This window comes from Pogoniulus pusillus, chromosome 4 (assembly GCF_015220805.1).
Source record: "Pogoniulus pusillus isolate bPogPus1 chromosome 4, bPogPus1.pri, whole genome shotgun sequence".
Classification (NCBI taxonomy): Eukaryota; Metazoa; Chordata; class Aves; order Piciformes; family Lybiidae; genus Pogoniulus; species Pogoniulus pusillus.
In genome coordinates this window covers 37224435-37246007 of record NC_087267.1, presented here as the reverse complement: position 1 = coordinate 37246007, position 21573 = coordinate 37224435, and the positions used below count along the sequence as shown (strand labels likewise).

Genomic DNA, 21573 nt, shown 5'->3' with positions numbered 1-21573 from the left:
AATGACACACAAATGATGGAGTATATGATGGGCCAAAAAATTCCAGGGCAAAGTCTAATAGTACCTAACAGATTAGACTCATGCTCTTCTGTATAAGAAACAAAGGATAATAAAATGCATTTTGCTCTGGAAAATATAGCTATCTGTATAAAATTCCTTACCACATGCACTTATAATTTAATACAACTCCTTCTTTCTACTAAATATTATTACTATAATACCAGGAAATATGTTGGATTTCAGTTTCATATCCCAACTGTACCATTCAGGATATACTTCAGACCTGTTTATTCGAATAATTTTATTCAGACTGTGGCTAAAATAAACAGAGAAGCAATTTGAAGAAACTTGATGCAGGCTTTTCTGAAAGTGTAGTAGACATAATGATTAATATTTTCAGGAAGGCTGATGATTAACCAAAATAATAGTAGAGAGAAGAGCTTTCAGGAGAAAAAGAAAAAAACAAGGGAATATAGCTCTTACTGAAAATTGCTGGTAACTTAAACCACCTGCAAAAATACACATTTTTCAATACAGGCCCTTAAATTTAAAACAGAAATGAAAATAATACAATTATTAAATTAAGGCTAATTGAGAGATAAAATAATGTGATTGATAAGTGGCAATAGTATGTGTGTTGTTTTTTCTGTCTAACTTCAAACAGTGCATGATATTGGTAAAGGATTTGTTTGAACAGATGAGATGAAAGTGGAAAAACTTGAAAAATAGAATACATCATGGCTTTATCATTATAAGATGTATCATTATGAGAAGTAGTTCTTTGTCAGCTACCAGTTCATCAGCACTGAGAGTGCTTGCCTTCCACACCTAGCAACATCCTCATGCTAACACTGTTGGTTTTTTTTCTTGAAGTCTCATTTATCTTCCTACACAGGTCATTAAAGTTTGAACCTGCTTGCTTGAAGTTGTGTCTATGGTTGCCACTTTCTCTGTATCCACCCCCACAGTGTTCTTGTGTTCCTGAGATCTCTTTCTTTCAACAGCAGCAGCAGCAAAATCACTGGAGTTTTCACTGATAAAAAACTGAGGAAAAAAATTGTTTCAGTTAATCTGAATTTCTAATCCTAACGAGTTGCAACAGTTTTCCCTGAACTACAAGATCTCGTTTTGGGTGGGACTAGTTAAGAATGTCTACTCTCAGATCCGTAACGCATGGTACAATGCACTGCCATTATCTTGGATATTTTTCCTTGTTTTTCTAGCTCACTGTCTTAGGTGCTTATGTGCTGTGACAGAAACCTCTAATTCGTCATTTTATCTGTGCCTTCTAACTTGAGGAAAGGAGATTACCATGTAGGCTGCTGTATAAATTGTGGGATATATCCAAAAAAGAAGCTTTGAATGTCTATATGAAAACTTCATTAACTCTTGAAAAGATGATAGAAGTAACTGTTTGGGAAACTGTATATCTGAGATGTCTTTATGATCCTAATCCTTTTGCTTTTTTCTGAGTGATAGATGGTGTCAGTTAGTATAAAATCACAGAGTAATCTACATTTGAAGTCACCTCTGAAGGTCATCTAGTCTCTGCCTCAAGCAAGGCTGACTAAATCAGGTTGCCAGAATTCTATGCAAGCAACTTCTGAATATCTTCAGGTTGGAAATAGTCATCCTTTCTGGGCCTTTATGCCAACTTCATGCTGAGAAGTTTGTCCTCACTTTTAATTAAAATTTGTTGTGCTGCCTCTTTTCCTGTTGCGAGGCACCTCAGGGAAGGCCTGCATCAGCCCCTTCTATAGCCTTCCATTAGGTAGTTATAACCAGCAATAAGATGTTGCCTTAGCAGGCAACCAGTGTGAGTATTTGGGGATCAGTAATGCAATATACTCTAGTGGAAAATAATTATAAATATTATAGGAGATCAGCTAGTACAGAAAGTACCAGCTCAATTTCTGACTGGAAAAGAATAATTAGGTATATACATTCTGGACTAGTGTGTTGACTGCTGGATAATATATGGACTAAATTCTTTGATAGAAAAAGGAGAAAGCATTTCATTTTAATATGATTTTAGATTATTGTTATTTTTAATCAAAATGCAACTGGATTCCTTGTAAAACTTTAAGTATTTAAACCTTTTTTTTTTTAGTCCTCCTGTGTTTTGATACCACCCAGCATGTATTTTGATTCCATGCTTTTCTCTACAATTGTGCTACCACAATTATTTGGCACATGATTGTTCCAGATGATTGGCTCTGTATATTCCATCTCTGGTTCACATCTACTGTATATACTGTATCCGATTTTTCTGGCAGCTGCTAGGACTGTATTGGGCTTCTGGGTAACATCACCTCTTCCTGCACTCAAATTGCGTGGAATGAAACAAACATTCCCTCAGTTCCTTCATGCTATCATAGCTCATTTTAAGTTCTTTGTGTACAGTATGACTTTTGATACCAATACATGAATAGCAGGGTGGACAGTTAGGTTATTCTGGTGAGGGTGTTTTGTATGGAGGAGCTTGATTCTTATAGTTTTCTCTTACATTGCACTGCTTAGGTAAAATGAAAATAAATCTTTATAATGGTAGGGACAGGTTTGTTTCTCACTCTGGCTCAGAATTGTGGAGATGCTGAAGGAAGACAGCTGGTGCAGACAGACAGTCCAATAAGTCAAGTCATTGAGGAGGAACATCTGTAGAAGAAAGAAGAATTCTTGATTTCAGCGAGGCTGACATAGCAGTGTCATCTTCTCTTCCTAGCTAAATGACTTAAAAATAATTCAAGATCATTACTATATGTTGTACACTTCAGAAAAGTACGTGGGAGTAGTTGAGAGGAATCTGAATAGGCAACTGAAAGTTCTGCTCTCCTCCACATGAGTGTTTATTAATTACAGGTTACTGGAATAGGCAAAAATGCATAGCAAAATCTAGCTTCTGCGGTACATATCTTTAAATGTGGTAAAGAGGAGCTCAGGTGTGCCTTATTAGCACACTAAAAATATTACATACTCAAAGCATTCCAAGATTTCTTAGCTTTATGAGACCACAGTTGGCACACATCTTGTAGAGTCAGGCTTTATTTCCTCTTGCCTTGATTTGATACTCTTTATTCATGAACCTAAGAATGCCTGTCTTTCCTGCAACCAGAGTACAGTTTGATTTTCCTGAAAGAACTCTTACTCTCTAGCAAGTTGCTTTTTATACTATTTATTCATTTAAATTTCCTTTTAAATAAGCAAAACAATCACTTGAAGACCTGTGAAGTTCTCTGGTTTCTACTCTAATCCTAATGATGATTTTAGTCCATGTTCTGTTTAGTCCTGTTCTCTTTAAAAAAAAACACAACAAAACAACCCAACACCCCAACCAAAACAAAAAACAGACAAACAAACAAAAACCAAACCAAACCAACAAAACAGGCAACAAACAGAGTCACAGATTTTGATCAAATCATCTACTTATTTCCCTTCCTACCCCACATCTATGGAACTTACCCTCTATGGGAGAAACAGTGCAATTGTGCAATTTATAATTTTGAAATAAATTTGATAGAAGAAGACTTTTGTGGGAGCTTTCCTAGACTGTTGATACAAGGCAAGTCAACACAATATTTATGAAGTATGTCTTGGCTATGTCTATCCTAGCAAAAAATAGCTGAGGCTATAAGGGCTCAGACTTCAAGAAGTGTCTGTCTCTCAGAAATGTTTGGGGCAACCAATTATTATTTTTATATTTTTTTTCCCTAGTACTGTACCTTGTCAGATGATGTCTGACAGCATTTAAAATGTCACTTAGCAGCCCATTTTCCATTGTGAGGTCACTGTTTGCTCATTACCAGAGCTGGCGTCCATGGTAAACAATGGTAGAAGCATTTATTAACCATAAATTATTAACCATAAATAAATCTGTTTCTTTAAACCAGCTCTGTCTCTTGCTGTGAGCCATGCTTCTTCCTCACTGCTGCAGAGTCTATCTGGAGTCTGAACTGTCAAAGGAATTTAAGACTGGTTGAGCCTGCTCTTCCCTGTATACCTTTGTGTGTGGGAGTCAGGAGAGGGTGAGATCATTCAGTGCACAGCAGAGCCCCAACAAAGACTCCTAGCTTACAAGGTCTGAACTCACATTTGTGGGTCTAACACACACACACTAGAATGAAACTGGCAGAAACAGCCCCTCCTCTGCTCTCCTTTTGCTAAGTAATTCTTCTCTTGCTATCTCTAAGGTAACTAGAATCTTGGTGCTTTTTTATCTTTCAGTGCATTAAATGTACCAGATAATAGTTGTTAGAACAATAGGAGATGAGATGCTGTGTCAGCATGTGGGCTGCAAATGGAACAAAAGAGTCTTCTTGAATTCAGAGTGTTCTGAAAACACAAAGTTAGTGGCAGTGTTCAGCCACGCAGTAACAGACCATAAAAGGAAAATGAGTTACTTTTAATGCTTCAGTTCTTTTATCTTTCTATATCACTATTCTCTTGTTTCTCAAATAGCCATAATGTATTGCAATGTTAGCACAGTTGGGTTTTGTTGTGCTTTGTTCTGTTGTTTTTTTTTTTTTCTTCTTTCTTCTGAACTAAGTATCTTCACCATTTCTTCAAAACTGTTCTTCAAAACACAGTGGTTGTGCTTAGGTCTCACTGTACTGCTTATGGCTGTAGTGCCTGTGTCCAACAGCCAGAGTAAGATCTGGAGAATACTGAAGTCAAAGAATGAAAATGTGTTCAGTCTGCTGACACTGTTTCTTAATCACCATTAAGGAGGTGTCTACCTATACCTCTTTTATCTGATATTCACCATATTGTCTCATGAAAATTTTCCACATGGATCTTCAATATAGTAATTTAATAAAGGCAAGCATCAATAGTTAACAGTGTGATCATAGAATCAACCAGGCTGGAAGAGACCTCCAAGCTCATCCAGTCCAACCTATCACCCAGCCCTATCCAGTCAAATAGACCATGGCACTAAGTGACTCATCTCCATGTGTTCTATCTGAAGAAATGGAGGACTACTTTGCAGAAAATACCAATCCAGAACAGCTAGTGCCTGTTCTTATTTGCATGATTTGTAAATGTTGTTACTTAGAAAGAGATCATGTTGAGAATATGTGAGAAGACAATGAATGAGAGCATGATTAGTAGATGAACTTCCATCGCTTTATTGCAATGTGCTTATGCTATTAGAGTATCTGGCTGAAATAACCCAAGAATTCCTGTATCTAATGTATGTGACTTACACATGCTACAATAAAACATTTGCAGCTTCAGTCCTTTATTTTTAAGTGGAAGATATGGATCCTTATTTACTCAGTAAAGTAGAAGCAGTAGCATTTACACTCTCCTGTATCCCTTAACTGGTCTACAAGGATCAACATGTTCCATGTATCCTGTTGCCCATTTGATTGCTTTCTGCTCTTTACTGCTATAAGGAAATTCTTACCTCAGGAAAAAAAAATTTGTGTGGGTTTTTTATTTTTAATTACAGAAGGGGGGTGCCTGTACTGCTCTAATTGTTCTAATTTATCAAAGCTGAATCCGTATACTTAATTCTTAGGGAAAAAAAAAAAACATTGGAAAAGACTAATTCAAGCTCATGCTCAAAATGTCAAATTAGATCAGGGGGTTTTGTGTTTGATTTGGTCAAATTCTGAAGATATGCAAGGATGAGGACTCCATAACCTTTCTTGTTATTGTTGCAGTCAAGATTCCCCCGCTCTTCTCCCTGCCCCTTTATATCCCATTCAGTATTTCCTTGTAATTTCTGCATGTTGCATCTTGTCTTTTTTTTCCCTGTGCACCTGTGGCAAGAGTCTGGTTCTTTCTTTTTTATAGTTCTTGCTCAGGTAATTGGTGACAACAATTAGATCACCCTAGCCATTCCTTTTTTCCACACAAATTCCTTGCACAGGCACAGTAAGTTTCAGTCTGTGATGTGTCAGCCTAAAATGGTACTCAGTGTTGCAGTTCACCATGGTTCAGGTCAGCACAACTTTAGGATTTTTCATTTCTTGACGTAGAGATATTCCACAATTAAGATAGTACAGATAAGCTTTAAAGCACTTATTTTCATTTTGAAACACTACAGCACTGCCCAAATAAATGACTGAGAATGAAACTCAGGTCCTGTTGTTTCTTAGAGTGTGGCTAGATCTTTGCATGAGGGGCAAAGCATGGTATAATTACAATTATTAGTGGTGAAAATAATAATGTTTACTAAACAGGTGTCTAATACACCCAGACAATGAATTATTCTTACTTTCTCTCACTCCAAATGCTCATCATCATATTTACAGTCCATGGGTAGTGGTATTGCAGATAACATTTCCATGAATCAAACAAGGATTGGACACAATTACAGTATTAACATTAGATAGTAAATGCTGGCATAGTTAAATGTTGGTTTATTTAAATATAGCCACCAAATTATAATGGGCTCTGACGCATGGGAATGAATTGCACTCTTGTTATGTTCAGTGAATACTTAGCTATATCCTTTATGTAAACATCCTACTCCCAGTAATCCAGTAAGGACATAAGGTAGAGTCTGTTTATTTTAAGAGGTAAATCACTCAGGATTATACAGGAATTAGGATGTGCATGCAGATATGGAGGTTTCCGATGTGAGGAAACTACAGGTTGTCACTTAACATTAATATTAAACTAGTTAATATTAAGTGTATGTAATCTAAATCAGGAGGTAGATGCTGTAGACTTCAATTGGAGAGTGTGTGTTAAGTTTTGAGACCAGAAAAAGTTATGTATTCTTAGTAAATGCTTTATTAGTTGAACACTAACTAAATTTACCTGGTACTTCGTGTGATAAATCAGTGAGATAACCTGTAACAATTTGGACAGAAAATTTACATTCTAAGTGTCCTGCTTCTTTCCGTTTAGAATTTTTTGGCCCACACAATCACTTCTGGATGATAATGGCTACCACTACCACTTGGCCAAAGTTGCAAAGAAGCCTTACTGTCCTTACATGACTGGAGGACCATCAAGCAGCCCATTTCATACTGAAACTACAGCAATCTCATGCAATCTTTGTTTGATATATATGTAGATATATAGATATACACATGTATATATAAAACATTATTTCTAAGGGACTTCTGCTTTCCTTAATGTACAGAGTAGGGATGGCTAAAGCAGCAAGTTGAGATCAGAAATACTACTTGTCTATAGACACCCCAGCTTCATTTATTGCAGAATCTAGCATCAGTGTAATGAGTGAGGGAGAGCACAAAAAGGTTAAGGCATTTGTTTCATCTCCTGCATATATAAACTATTATCTTGTCACTTTATCGTTCCCATGTGCTGTGTGCTAGATGGTCATTGAGTGAGTTCATCACTTTTCTGCATATCTTGCTGCCTTTTCCCTGTGGATGTGCAGGTGTATTTCTGCACTTGGAAGGTTGTGGGGCTGCGGTTTGAAATCCTGTATCACATCATGCTAAGTATTCTCAAAGATCAGGGCTTGTTGAGGCAAATTGAATGCCTATTAATTTAGGGCACTTTTATTTCTTCCTGTATCTAAATAAATTAGGAATCATAACAGATTCTCTTTCACTGAATCATGTTTCTGACTCAGATTTTTGCCATAGACATTGGGGAAAATACTGGAAATGCTCAAAAATAATAAAAAAAAGAGATAAATTTGATTTTATATCCATTCTACACATTGAGCAAAGGAAGGACAACACAGGGAAAAAAAAGTAATGACAGTTAATGAATATCTGTACTTTAAAAATGCAGTTTAATGTTGGCATCTCTTTTGCAGAATGAGAAAGGATTTGTTTCATTTAATTTAAGTTTTTAAATTTAGACAGACTTGATCTTCTTGTGGAGGTCCTTAGGGCATCTCACAACTTCCACTGACCTACATAACACTTATTTTAGGTAAATTGTTTCATGACATAACTAAAACTTTAGTACAGATCAGATATCCAAGCTAGTTTGCGGTGCTTACAACCCATTACTTTAGTATTGTTCTGAAACAGAGCTCTCAAGTAATGTGGGAGACTGTATGACATGTGTATAACATGCATAAACCAACACCAAATCTCAGTTCCCAAAACCCACTTTCAACTCACATTATACAGACTAAGGCATGCGTATAACATGCATGAACCAACACCAAATCTCAGTTCCCAAAACCCACTTCCCACTTTCAACTCACATTATACAGACTAAGGCAAAATAGAAAACTCCCACTGCTTATATTTTCTCTACAAAGATCGCTGCAAAGCATGCAGAATTGTGCATTTAACCACAAGATTAAATGCACAATTCTACTGTATTTGGAGCACTGTGCCATAAGTGTTACCTAGTGATATCCATTGGGACCCTGTGTTTTAGCTTGAAATGCATAGTTTCAAAAAAAAAATGTTTCTGAGGTTATAAGGGTAAATGGTTTGAAGGAAGTGCCTGAAAACACGGGTCCTGTAGGAACAATACACATAATCCATCGACTTCATCCAGGTTTCAGCACAATCAGTAAAATCCCACTGCCTTCGCGTAGCTTTGGAGTAGACCTCAAGGTTCATGAACTGGTTGAACTAAGCAGTGGAGCAGATGCAAGCTTCCTCAGTTTGCAGACCTTTCTAAACTTGTTAGCGTCTGAATCTCAGAGTGCTTTCTGGAATACACATCTGCAGAAACCAGCATATACAGCAAACGTGTAAATTACTGTCTCGAATCTCAAAGCTTATACTTCTAAGAAGGGCATTAGTAACCTTGTTTTTAGGCGGTTGGGTACTATGTGCATACTTACCTCCAAGCTTAAAGTCCTCCTACTTTGTTTGGTGTTTATGCATGTCTTACTCAGCTGTCATACTATAGCTTAATAACAATATGCCACTTAAGCTGCAGTCAGCCACTGTGGTCAGGATTGTTTTCCTCTGACCACCATGGAGAGTTGGCTGTTCTAATTTCATTTGTTCAAATTAATGTGTTAACTCCCTCTGAGGAGGTAAGTATTGTGTCACAGCTTGAGGCAGGACTTCTGCAAGCGATTCCTTTTAGTTCATAGCAGGGTTCAGGCATGCAAATGTTGACATTTTGGAATTGTTTCCTTAGTAAGTCAAATTAGTATTAATGGCTATGAAAAGAAAACATATCTACCCTGATGCCTTTCATAATTAGACTAGTTAGAAATAAATCCAAATGTTTGTCGTTATATGAGGAGCCATGTCAGCTGCTGTTGCTGGAATTATATTAGCTTAAGGAAAAAAAATATAAGCAACCAAAAAAAATTAATTTATTTGAATATTTGTTTGGCATTCTGTGAAACAGAAATAGTTTAACTTTAGAGAAAGTAGTGGATTGATTCTACACTGATTGGTAATCATAGAATCAACCAGGTTGGAAGAAATCTCCAAGATCATCCACTCCAACCTAGCACCCAGCCCTAGCCAGTCATCTAGACCATGGTACTAAGTGCCTCATCCAGGCTTTTCTTGAACACCTCCAGGGACGGTGACTCCACCATCTCCTTGGGCAGCCCATTCCAATGCCAGTCACTCTCTCTGGGAAGAACTTCCTCCTAACATCCAGCCTATACTTCCCCTGGCACAACTTCAGACTGTGTTCCCTTGTTCTATTGCTGATTGCCTGGAAGAAGAGACCAACCCCCACCTGGCTACAGCCTCCCTTCAGGTAGTTGTAGACAGCAATGAGGTCCCCCCCTGAGCCTCCTCCAGGCTAAACAACCCCAGCTCTCTCAGACTCTTCTCACAGGGTTTGTGTTCCACGCCTTTCACCAGCTTTGTCTCCCTTCTCTGGACACATTCCAGCACCTCAGCATCTCTCTTGAATTGAGGAGCCCAGAACTGGACACAATACTCACGGTGTGGCCTGATCAGTGTTGAATACATGGGAAGAATAACCTCCCTCATCCTACTGGCCAAATGTTCCATGGAGGCTCATGAATCACTGATTTCAAGACTATGACATATCAATTCTTGAAGATTTTCCAGTATTTATGTGCCAACAGGAAAGCCCTTCACCATCAGGACAGGGAGTAATTGTCTCAGCTATTTTTAGAAATAGGAATTCAGTCTGCAACAAGAATGTCAGGATGCTACTTTCTAGTGTCTTTTGTCATCAAACATTATAAACATGTAGAACAATTATCGTGATCACAGGATTAGGAGCTGGAAGGGACCCAAGGAGATCATCAAGTCCAACACCTCTGCCAGAGCAGGACTACACAATCTAGCACAGATCACAGAGGAACACATCCAGACAGGCCTTGAAGGTCTCCAGAGAAGTAGACTCCACAACCTTTCTGGGGAGCCTGTTCCAGTACTGTGTGACCCTTACAGTAAGGAAGTTCCCCCTTGTGCTGAGGTGGAACCTCTTGTGCTGCAACTTACACCCATTGCTCCGTGTCCTGTCCCAGGGAGCAAGTGAGCAGAGCCTGTCTCCACTCTCCTGACCAGCCCTCAGATGTTTATAAACATTTATTAACTCCCCTCTCAGTCTTCTCTTCTCTAGACTAAAAAGCCCCAGATCCCTCAGACTCTCCTCATAAGCCATGCTCTCCAGTCCCCTAATCATCCTTGTAGCTCTCTGCTGAACGCTTTCCAGTAGATCCCTGTCCCTCTGAAACTGGGGAGCCCAAAACTGAATGCAGTATTCATAGAATCATAGAATCAAACAGGTTGGAAAAGACCTCCAAGACCATCCAGTCCAACCTATCACCCAGCCCTATCCAATCAACTAGACCATGGCACTAAGTGCCTGATCCAGGCTTTTCTTGAACACCTCCAGGGACAGCAACTCCACCACCTCCTGGGCAGCCCATTCCAATGGCAACTCGCTCTCTCTGGGAAGAACTTCCTCCTAACATCCAACCTGTACCTCCCCTAGCACAACTTGAAACTGTGTCCCCTTGTTCTGTTGCTGGTTGCCTGGGAGAAGAGACCAACCCCCACCTGGCTACAGCCACCCTTCAGGTAGTTGTAGACAGCAATGAGATCACCCCTCTTATTCAAGATGAGGTCTAACCAGGGCAGAGTAGAGGGGAAGGAGAACCTCCCTTGATCTGCTGGACACAATTTTCTTAATACACCCCAAAATCACATTGGCCTTCTTGGCCACAAGGGCACATTGCTGTCCCAATGATCCACATTCTCTTTATTATCATGTTGTTCATTTACTCCAGATTTAATCAAAATCCTGCTGGATGATATGGAGTTTCAGAAACACACTTAGTACGTTTTAAGTTATATTGACATCTGCTGTGAATTAATTTGGGTTTACTAAAAACAATAAAGCCGTAGAGTGACACCAATTTCTATAAGCCGAACCTATTTGGGAACACCCAGTATGGCCTTAATTTGGAAACACTGAATCAGTGTCTTATTCAATTTTAGGTGAATTACAACTTTAATTTTTACAATTTTTTTTTTCACCCCCAAATCTCTGCAGTATACCATTAACCTTAACGTGTTAGTGTGTGACCATCAAGGGAAAATGTGAGCTCTCCTTTAATTTTCAGTGGGGGTTTCGTGTGAATGTTCCTCATCTGTCAACAGTGACTCATGGTATCTTGGATCAATGTGGGCATTTGGAAGCCTGTGAGGCAGTTGACATACATATACACTTGAATATTGCACCCAAAGGAGCATTATTTTGGAGGGAAATTAGCGGAGTAACCAGTGGAGCTGCTAAGAATGAATAATGTCATTTGGTCTGGAAGGGTAAGTGGAAAGTGCCCTGCCTTTTCCCTCAAAACATTCCAATTTTTAATGTGTCCTTTACATAAACCAAACTTAAACTGAGGCTACACAACCTGTGTAAGCAATTCATTAAGCTCATTGTGCAGGCGTGGCAATTGGCTTCCAAAGGAGAATGTTTCATGAATTCAGGTTAAAAATGTTCCTGTTTTAAATTACTCAGAAATGTAGAGTGTGAAACAATGAACTAGGTTAAAATTCTCAGGAGATTTTGCAGAAAATGTTAACATTTTGCAAATTCTCATTTTATGTAATAAAGAAAAGAAAGCAAACCCCGTTGCCCATTTGAGTGTGCCAGGGACATTTCCTGAACACCTTCAGTCTACAGGTCATCTTCTAAAGGATTCTGTTCTGACAAAGTAAATGATAGGAATGTGATCTCTGATTTCTGTCCTGGTAAAAAAAGTGCAGGTTTTGTGGCTTGAGAGAAAAAAAAAGGGGGGGGTGGGGGTGGGGAAAGTTATACTGATTCTCACTGATATTCCACTGGAGCCTCAGAAACATAACACTTTTATTTCTCAACCCTGGTGCGAAATGCCACTGAACTTTATTCATGACATTGACACTGAGGATAATGATGCTGTTGTGTTGACACACTGAATAAACTATCATTCATTTAGATTAACTAGACACCTAGGATCAGTGATGTGGACTAGACCTCCTTTGTGCTAGCACAAAGGGAGGAAATTAACAATAAAAAAATAAGTGGGAACAGATGAATTTTTAGCATGGCAGGCAGTCACATCAGCTTTACTCCCAGTTAATTTCTTTGAACAAAATATTGCTTGTTTTTGCTATTTTTGAACAGTATTTACACTTTTCCATTTGTAATTGTCTGCATGTCACCTCCTTCTTACTGATGCTTTAGAAAGTAGGAGGAAATGTGCCTGCAGTTCGTGCCATTTCAACTAATAACATCCACGAGCAACCTGCCATAAGCTGGTTCAGGTGGAATGGGCTGAGTGTATTTGGAGTCAAAACATCCTGAAGTTACTTTCAGTTGTCTTTGAATATCTTTTGTGGCTGGTCTGAATGCAGCCTGAGGCACCAGATGATTTGATGTTCAAACAAATCCAACGGTATTTACACTGACATGTCTGTAAGCAAATGAACTTGTGCTCTGAGGTCAAGCACCACAAAGTTGTATCCAAATCTTGTCATGCATTAAGCCCAGCCAGACAGCAGGTGCTACCTGAGTGCTGATAATCGACTCACTTTCCCTCTTCCATCTCTTCTGGAACTTGCTGATGAGTCTTTCTGGTGTGCACTTACAAGATCAAATATGGACAAGTTACTTCAAAACAAAAGATATTAAATGGATTTAGAAGTTGAAATGCTGTTACAGAAGATGGATTCAATCAGCGTGAAGTGATGCTGTTTGCAAATGCTTCTACTCACCTTAGAGCGAGGCTCCAAAGGCTTTGAGAAGGGGACACAGAGTGGTGAGGAGGATGGGTCTGGGAGGACTCACTGGCAGCCTCAAAGGATAGCCCAGGAGAGAAGGGAGTGACAACAGTTATTTTACAGAATTATATTTCACATCTTGCATCTTCACTTTTCTTCTCTAGACTCAATGGGGTCACGTTTTGATCTCTATGTGACTAGTAGGGAAGTAAACTGTCTCAAATCAGAGTCAAAGCAATATAAGGTTTCCATGGTGGACACTCTTTATAGTAGGAGAACATAATAGGATTAGGTCAATCAGATAGTGATGGTCCCCAAGCATACTTCCTTAAGTCTCCTACAATTTAAATCTCAGGAACTTGATGAGCTAGAAGCTGTATCTCTAAATTTAATAGCCTTTTAAGGTTTTCTTTTTCTTGATCTTATCAATTTGCCCCTTGACACTAAACAATTTTACCACTTACAATAGCCTGTTTCCATAGCCTAACTATGTGCTTTGTGAAGTGGATTAAGACATTTTTGTGGGACATTTTAAAACTAGTTAAAGCACTTCACCCTATAATTTCTTGGTATTATCAGCATTGTGGTTCAAACTTTACTTGCATGTCATGAAATTTTAGGTAGACACACACCCCACCCAGCCCCTTTAGAGTGTGTCCAGAATCCAGAAAATGAATGTAAAAATTGTATTTCAAGTTTATTTTCCATTTTGAATCTAGCACTTAATTTGAAATGTCTTGTTCCCTATTTAAATGTGTAATAGCTGAAAAAAAAAAACCACCCAACATTAAAAATATAACTGGTAGTAGAACTGAAATAAATTTTGAACTTTGATTAATAGAGCAGCATTAAGCAGGAGAAAATTCGACTTGAAAAGTGGTATTGAGGGCTTTGCTGCTGCTTAATTATTAACTATGTTTATGACATTTGGGTGGAAGGGAAGAACTGGAAATTCCTTTCTGACGTACAGAACTTAACCTAACAGATTGTAAGTATAACTGGAAGCATTTGATAAATAATGTTACCTAATTTGAAATAGTGTTTGATCTAATGGACACTAAATATATTCCACATACTGCAGAATCACAGCAATCAGACTCTTTTTATTCATAATGCAAGTCCATTGATTTTCATTAGGGTAAATTAAGAGCAAAATTGGGCAGCATCACTTACTTTGTTTTGGCCCTGGATTCTGTGCAAGGAGGGTCAGTGTTTAGAAAAAGTTCCTCCTTTGTTTTGCTGCAATTAAAGTGCATTAGCAGAGCGGTGTCTATCTGTATGTGAGCTATACAGACTGTTTAGCTGCAGTCAGTGCTGAAATTCATCCAAACCCTCCTCTGTGGATTGGAAGAAACTATCTGAAGACCGAAGGATGTAAATCCAAGCATGGATTTTATTCATCCATCCTATTAATGTGAGAAGATAATTCCTCAAAAGCGCTGGCTATGTGATCAAAGTGAAGGGTGGATCCCACTCTGCAAAAGCAAATTTTAGCAGGAGTGTTGATAGCTATGACTGAAATTGAAAATAGGAGATCACTGATTTGTACCCATTTCAGAAAACCTGGACACAGTCCATCTAAACTAGCTGCTATATATACTATAATCACAGAATTATAGAATCAAGTCAGGGTTGGAAGGGACCACAAGGATCATCTAGTTCCAACCCCCCTGCCACAGGCAGGGTCACCCTACCCTAGATCAGGCTGGCCAGAGCACTTCCCTGGGCAACCCATTCCTATAAGCAGAACGACTCCAACATCAATTTGCATCTTACTAATCACAACATTTTGAAGAGTTGTTACATTTTTAGATAGGTACAAGAGGTTCCTACATGATGAACATGAGAGTGGTGAGACCACGGACTGGGTTGCCCAGGGAGGTGGTTTCGGCCCCGTCCTTGGAGGTGTTTAAGGCCAGGCTGGATGAGGCTGTGGCCTCACTGAGGGTATATTAGCAAGTAGAAGACTGAGTTAATATGTCTACGGTGTTTCTACTGTTTGAGTTAGAAATCATTCTCCTTAACTCAGTATTTTTCCACATTACTTTGCCAAACTTTATAAAACATTGAGAGTTATAGATGTTGTCTTTAACAGATGGGGATTCACTGGTACAATGCATGATTTCCAGTATTTCCCCTGAACATTCCTGACACCAGCAAAAAATGGAGGTAACAAAGATGTTACCTACTCAAATACTGAGCCAGATAAATTTTCTCTTACACAGATAACTGTATAGTAAAACCAGATTCTGGTCTCTCTTCCCTGTCATACAGTTCTGATTCATCACACACACTAAAAAACTAGTGGTAATATTTATTGTCTGTGATTTTGTAACAATGCTGTGCTTAAAGATGTGTGAAGTTCACAGTTAAATATGTGTCATAACCTTTCTCACAAAGCCATATTCAGAATATGTGAAATTACAACACTTCTACAAAAATATGAAAAATATTAAGTTAATTTTTATTTAGCTGTGAGATTAGTATTTCTTATGTTTTATATTAAAAAAACCCAACAAAACAAACTGAGGAGTAATCTAGATTCACTTTCAGAGAGGGAAAAAAAAGGACAAACCATGCAAACAGTAAAGGGAAACCAGGTTGTCTTTAAATGTTTTATGTCTTTGAGATATCATATGACCCCTTCAATTATTCAAATCAAGAACACTTTAAAGGCTGTCATGTAGCTAAATAGTGCTGACATTAATGAGCTAAAATCTTCTCTCAGTTTTACAGTATAAAAAACATATGCATCAGTATTTTGAAGTCAAAAGAGTCCATGCCTATGCCAGTGCAATTGAAAGAAAACATTGGTGCAACATTCCTCCTTCCATGTATCTGGTTTTAATCAAACTGTACTCCAGGCCCTTGACTTTTCTTTGCTGCAGTGGAAGGTAGGCAGGAGTGTTTCATTTGAAATACTTGATTACATCACAAGTGCATTAAAAACTGTATATCTTGTCCTAACTCTTTCTAACTGACAATGAGAACATGATTCTCTCAGCTGTATTTCTGAACTGCACATTCTCTCAAAAACAAAGTTCTGATTTGTAATCCTTCTACTGGAGTTCACTGAAACCAGGTGATTGGCAACTGTTAGATAAGGTAGATGAAGAGGATGAAATCTAGGACTGATTGAACAACTGTGAGAGGCTCTGTTCCAATTTTGCTTTGATTACCGATAAGATAACCCTCCCTTTTCTCCCAGTGATTTATCTTGTTTGAATTACAATAACACTGAATTGCCTTCAACAACAAATGCTGTGTAGTTTCAGGTTTGTCTCATAACATAGCCAAAACACGAAGGTGCCAGTGATGAAGATTTTTACATTATGTTTGTAAAAATGGAGAAACCACTTCTTGTACAATGTGAACTCAGACACTTTATAAACCAGGGATTTGTAATGTTTGAGATAAACCCCGTCGCTTTCTGATAGTCCCAAGCACAGGAGTTCTAAAATCATGTGAAAGCATGCATTTTAGAGGGGGAAGCTGATATTTCTTTCTGTCTGTTTTTCTTTTGCTCCTAATTTGAAATCAAAGGTTATTTGTTAAATGTAACTTTGAAATATTGGAACAGTTTGGATGTTGCTAAAAGGCTGACAGCCTGACCAGTTACATCTGTAACACAGTCCTGGTTTATGCAGGTTTTGGGTTTGATTTTGGGGTTTTGGTTTTTTTTTTTAATGTTTTTTTTTTCTTTTGCTCAGATGAATTATTAAAAATAGATAAATTAACTGTTTTAATGAACTGCTTTATAGAAATGTGAATTATGCCAGAGACTGTTAGCAAGTTTTTTTTTTGTTTGTGTTTTTTTTTATAGAGTGGGCATCTGAACCATTCTAGATTAGATGCTAAGCTTCCAGTGATGTCCAATGTGTAGGTGGAAGAATGTAACTGAGGTATAAAGCAGTTAAATCCTAGGGAAAACAAAGTAAATAAAAAGTTCTCCTTCAGGCTATCGTCCATGTTACTAAGCACTAGATTTGGATCAGGCTCAGCTGATTTCACACACCTGACAGGCACCCATGTGAGTTTGTTCCTATCAACTTTTATAATATATAGACATACTCCACTGAAGTATCTCAGTGCCTGCACATCAGCTGTTGTCTCTTTTGAATGGGAGTGAACTCTGGTGCCTTTTCCCTGTTTATATTCCTGGTTTTGCCAAATAATCTCTGCTACCTAATCCCATGCAGGAAGTTGTCTGATTTATTGCATGTCCCTGCCTTTTCCTTACCTGTTTGACAGGGGCAGATTTTGCCATATGCACTCAGAGCAAGAAAATAGGGAAGCTACAGCAAGTTGGAAGTTAAAATACCCACTTCTTTCTTTGCACATAAAATTAGTATCTTAGAATACAGCAAATAATTGCTCCAAGAGCAATGACTAATTTATACCTGGGATTATTAAGGCAGATAAACATGCTGATATGCAGAGCAGGCGCAACATACATCTGTGTAAGCAACAAATGCATGTACAAACATGCAGCCACCTGATACACTACAGCTGAAGGAAAAGCCTGGCGAGAGAAGAAGGAAATGTTCTAGCATGACGTGGTGGGAGGCATTGCTCACAGTTCAGCAAAATTGCTGTTTGATGGCATAACACACATTGACTCATCTGCTGCTAGGTTATCTAGAGTGAGATCTTATCATTACTGACAAAGGAATGAAGATTGAGAATTTTGTACAACCAGCAACTCATTTGATTTGTAAGCGTGTTATGACGAGCAGAACTGCCACTATAATCCAGTCACTCTGGGGCATCACCAGTAATAGGACGGGGCCAGCTCTGAATCCTGGTGATGAAACAGGAGACTTTTCCTCTGCTTTTTGTAGAAATTGATATGACCCTTTGATCCTTGTCAACAAAAATAATCTTGTCTGGCATGTTATTGTGAAGTCTGTAACAGGAATGCAGGGCAAGCTTACAAATATTCTAACTATCCCTCTCACAAGAAAAAGAGATAGTTTGCCTGCTAGTAGATAAGTAAAATATAAGATGTTTTTCTTTTGTTATGTTCTTCTCTTGACAAACTCCACTGAAGGAACACAGACATAAAGCAAGGTTTGCAGTGGAATACCAACCATGAATAAGCAGGCCTCAGGATCTGCAAGGCAGTATTCATCTTAGCAATAGCTGTGGTTTTCTGGCTTACTCTTTAATGAAAAAAGTGTCATTAAAATAAACCAAATCTACATTCCTTGTGCATATCTATCTCCATGGATTTTACTGCAGGAATTAAGTCCTCTGTGCGTGTACATACTATAAAGTTCCATTAGCAAATTAAATGTGTATTAAACAGGAGACAAGACTTAGGGACTGTTTTTCTTTTGTAAATTTGCCAGCTTGTTTTGGCAAACTGAATGTTCTGACACAACCCAGACTGGATCAGCAGAAACATCATTTAATAGAGGACCATGCAGAGTCTCCAGAAAGACACATTGGAAAAGGTCATATACTTCAAGCTTGGACTCTAGCAGAGAAAAGAGAGTAAGATGGAGCAAATAAGTCAGGGCTGTGAATTAAAGGTAGTTGAAGTAAAGTGGTTAGTGGAAGAATCTGGCCCACAAACTTTGAGAAACTCAGTCTCTGGCTGGTTTCAGTGATCATCACAAGTGAAAAGTCATATATATATATTTTTTTTTAATATATGATGTATTTCATAGTGGTACTTTTGGTCAACTGTAGACTCAGTGAATGTGGGAAGCATGCACCAGTAGCAAAAGCAATGAACTCTTTAATACCTTTCAAATTCCACCGTCCTCTCTAAATCTACCTCACAAGATTTTATAGATAATACTGCAATGATAGTGTGCAGTGGTTAGCTTTATAGGGTTCATTAATTCCTGTCCATGTTTAAAACAACAGGCATGACTACAGCTGAGGATGTGTCAAAAAGGAAGCAAGGAAATGCCCTCTGAGCAATTACTGAAGTGGTATTTGGCTCCAGTAATAGGTGGAATGATGTTACCATATTTGCAATAAAAAAATAAGTGGGCAAATCATAGAGGTATCCAAAAAAAGGGCTTCATGTGCAGGCAGACATTGCTTGTCTGCATAGCTCATAGATATATCAACATTTAATAAGAATGACAACAGTTTAAAAAAAGGAAAATTATCAGAGTATCCATCAACTTACTCCAAACATTCATCATTTTCCTCTTGTTATTGCAAAGCAATCTCTATTGTAAATCTTGGTTTATTTTAGCACTGACTGGCTATCTCATTTGCCAGCATGACTGATCAACATTTAACAGAATTGATGAATATCAGTGCCCTTCTGGGAGTGTGCCCTATCACTGCTGTTTCTGTCTTTCAGCCATAGTCAGTGGCTGGATACTGAAAAAAATCACTGGATGGTAAACACTTTGAGACTAATGAATTTGAGGAAGTGGAATACTTAATTTGTATTGACTGTTCAACTGCCATTGCTTTGCTCTTCAGCAGCCCTGTTGAAGCCCTGTTCATGTGAAGACGTGTTCATCACTGGAGGGAAATATGTAAGTTAGAATGAACAACAGAGGAACTGTAGGGCTTATTTAGGTTTTCACCTCTTAGTTGTAATGTTATTCAATCATAACTAAATTAGTAGCGAATGAGATTTCATCAGCTCTTGAGGACATTCTTCTCCTCAACTTAATTCTCAACCTGATTACTGATAGGGAAAAACCTGACTTTACCTCATTTGTAATACACTTCTTGGAAAATACTTAGGCCTGGTCTTTTGGCAATATGGTCATCTCCTGCAAAAGTCAGTAATGGGACAGTATGAGAGATACTGGATTAAGACCCAAGATAAACGTCTGAAACTTAGAGAAAGAAATGAAATGCAGCTTTTTTATTGCCTTAAATTGCACGTCCACAAAAAACCCTCACCACTATTACCTTCAGCATTGTTTAATACTCTAAGAGTCACAGAAAATTAAAAGAAAACAAATATATATTGTTTCCCCTGCACAGCCACACCTGGTCATTTTAAGTTATATATATGGAGACACAGGAACAGTAAGAAGATGATGTAGTTTACTCCTGGCCTTAATAGCCTTAGAATCCAGTCTTACGATCTGGCATTTTTCATGCGTATTAGAAAGAAAGGAAAACATCAATCATCATGTGAAGATCTCAATGTTTAAAACTCTGCATTAGCAAAATCCCGTCAGGCTTACTTTAAACCAAGTAGCTGTCTGCCTAGCTGATTTTCTTTTCATTTCTATCAGTTCTATATTTGTGTAACGCTGACTTCAGCAGACACGTGCTGCAGTCACAAAGGGCAGACTCACACCTATCAAGTTCAAACCAAGGAAGATGAAAAAATTACAAAGGTTTTTGACAGCTATATTATATGAAAAATCATCAGATGCAGATGACAGCAAAGAAATTCTAGCCAAGAGAGTTCTAAGACAAGTTAAGCAATCAATCATATGCATCACTTGCTATTCAGCGAGTCGACATTCAACATCTGAATCAGTCATTACAATGTAAAGAGAATTAGTAAAGTCTCTAACAAAATGCAAATAAGTGAACTGGAGGACAATACAGTCAAATTCTAGAACTTGGCAGGAAGCCAGAAGAGTTATTTTGACAAGACTGCTTGGGGTGATTTTATGTCTTCTTTTGTATATATCTATCTATCTATATATAGATACATATATATATAAAATGGGAACTTAAGTCTTGAGCAATACAAGTTTTTGAAAGTATTCTAATATATATATATATATTCATAGTTAACAAGAGAAAATTTACAACAAAGAACAAAATACAGTGCATACTCTGTCACTTTATTACATTGCTACTTAAATTAACTCTTTCTGGGTTTAGTGACATCTTTTTTCTAAGTTCAAAGAATGCTGGGGCAGAGCTAGCTGGCATGGCATTCATTTGTTGGTTTTATCTTCCTTTAATATGTTTTCTACTACTAATTCTTGGTATTGTGAAGTATCAGCCTGCTTCTGAATCCACCTGGTGTAAATGAATGTGAAGAAATAGTCTTAATGTCAGTGGGGCTACTAAGCTCTTTGTACTGATACTTTGTAAAATCATAAGTACTGCTGTTATGTATGTCCTTGACTTTTATCTTGCTCTCATCAGTTGAAGTAATGGTGAAAAATGGGGGTGTTCTTACTGAAAGCCAAAATGTCATAGCTAGTAGCTGCACTGTTAGGCAAATCCTAGACATCTAGGCATCTGTTTTGAGCGAATCAATCCATGTCGGCTTACATATATGGAAGAATTGACACCAGTGTTAGATTCCTGAAGGTCTGGCCAGACCTTCTATCCATCAGCTGTTGGATCCTGATGTATTTGCTCCCTTTCTCATCTGTCTGCATCATGGGTGCTGGGTGAGGAGCTGCACTGGCATTGGTAGAACTGCTTCTTCCAAACCTGAGTGTTTGCCTTCATACATCACAAGGTCAAGGCTTCAAACATGTAAGATTTGGCTTCACAGGGAAAGTTT

The 21573-nt window shown here is 38.1% G+C and overlaps 1 protein-coding gene across 1 annotated transcript in view; it reads left to right on the top strand.

The window, feature by feature from the left end:
• SEMA3A (semaphorin 3A) overlaps positions 1-21573 on the top strand; it is a 185647-nt gene that overhangs the window by 29549 nt on the left and 134525 nt on the right. The window lies entirely within an intron of this gene.